Source organism: Lethenteron reissneri, chromosome 44, assembly GCF_015708825.2.
Source record: "Lethenteron reissneri isolate LAM-NWPU_2019-01 chromosome 44, ASM1570882v1, whole genome shotgun sequence".
Classification (NCBI taxonomy): Eukaryota; Metazoa; Chordata; class Hyperoartia; order Petromyzontiformes; family Petromyzontidae; genus Lethenteron; species Lethenteron reissneri.
Genome location: NC_083822.1, coordinates 12,173,077 through 12,175,273, shown reverse-complemented (window position 1 = coordinate 12,175,273; position 2,197 = coordinate 12,173,077).

Here is a 2,197-nt window from a genome sequence, read left to right as displayed (position 1 = left end):
GTGTGATCAGTGTGTGTGTGATGTGATGATGATCGCCGTGACTAGTTTGACGACGACTGTAGCGTGGCGACCACTATTGTGACCAGCGATGCAGTACGCGTGTGATGATCACCGTCTATAACGAGTGCACGTGGTGTTGTTGTTGTTATTGTTGTTGGTATTTGTGCGATCAAGGTGCGATGCGCGGTGTTTCACTCCACCTCGCCGCCGTTGGAGCAGCAGTGTGCGTGATCCCTCGTGTCGTGCAATGAGACCCTGCGTGTGAGAAGTGGTGAAGCACCACCACCACCAACCACAACCAACCACCACCAACCACAACCACCCCCAACCACCACCAACAACCACAACCAACCACCACAACCAACCACCACCACCAACCACAACCACCACCACCACCACCAACCACCACCACCAACCACAACCAACCACCACCAACCACAACCAACCACAACCAACCACCACCACCAACCACCACCACCAACCACAACCAACCACCACAACCAACCACCACCACCAACCACAACCACCACCACCAACCACAACCACCAACCACAACCAACCACCACCACCAACCACCACCACCAACCACAACCAACCACCACAACCAACCACTACCACCAACCACAACCACCACCACCAACCACAACCACCACCACCAACCACAACCAACCACAACTACCACCACCAACCACAACCAACCACCACCACCAACCTCAACCACCACCAACATTTTTTTATCGTCTTGCATGTTCGATTCTGTTTTAAATTAACCCCTACTTTTAGAAATGTATGAAGTTTCAGAAAACTAAATGGCGGGTCACAAGACATCTGGACCACGCTGTAGAATGGATTTGACAGTGTCCTTTTGTCAGTGGTGGATTTAGAGAGGGGGGGGGTGCTACGTACCCCCACGCCTTGCGTTTCACCCTGAGGGTGGATATATTTGACCATACTTCACCGCACGCTGATTAGTGCGGGCTGGTGGTTGGGTGTGTATGTGTGTGGGGGAGAGATGGAAAGGATGGTCCAGATGTCTTGTGACCCCCAAATTGATTGACCCTTCACATATTTTCCTACTTTGCATGTTCGTTTCTGTTTTAAATAAACGCTACTTTTTAAAATATAAATGAAGTTTTTTTTTATAAAATGTGGGTCACAAGACATCTGGTCCACCCTGTCGTATGGACTTTACTGCACTGCCATCTCGTGGCTACAATGCCTATTACAGGACTTGACTTTTGAGTTTGTCCACTCAGAATCTTTACGTTTTCCCTTGGTGGCCGTCGATAAAATATTCGTTTGTTGAGAATGTGAATATGAGTGGTATGTTTTCGCATGGAAATAAATGTTACAATATGAACTTAAACAAAGTGTGTTTTTGTTGTTGTAATCTTGAGACTGATTGCATGCTGAAACTAACATGGCACGCATTACAAAGTTGGAAACCATCAGTCAGTCGCCTTTCATTGACTGCAGCAAGGCGATCCACAGAGCTCAACAAAACTCGTGTGTCATCACAAATGCTGATGAGACCCAGAAAGTCGAGACCGGTCCACAGCTTTCTTTACTTAACAATGCTGCTGGATATTGGTGGTGGAAAAGCCGAGAGAGGCCCGTGACTAAAAGATGTGTATGGAAGAGGTCTGTTTCTGACAAGTTGTTACCAGTGAGAAATGCACCTGCAATCACCCGTGGACTTAAGTAGATGCAGAACCAAGTGAGCGGTCGACAGTTTGTGATCAGACACAATTCCGACCCCCTTGTTACAGTGCCGGATTAAGTTGGTGTGGGGCCTGTAGCATACAGTATGTTATTAAGGTGCCATAATTTTTTTTAAAATACGTAAAATGTTAAAACACAAAAATTTTACTTGCATAGTAAAGTAATTGTATTTTTTTTATTTGATATAAGCTAGATAATACGACAAATTGTTAACCTTAAACACCCAGTTAATAAAAGTTTAAGGCAGTATAGTACTAGAGTAATAGAGCAAGTGCAGAATCACTAAACCGGAATTGATAGCTTGAAAGCTTTTATCGCAGGACCCTTGAACGTGCGGGGCCCGTAGCTACATGTGTAGCTACTGTTGATCTGAGGATAATCCGTCACTGCCTTGTTATGAGCTTGACACACGACTGTTTATGGTGATTACACACGTGAGTTGTGTATACGTTGAAAATAAAACTCCAGAGAAAGG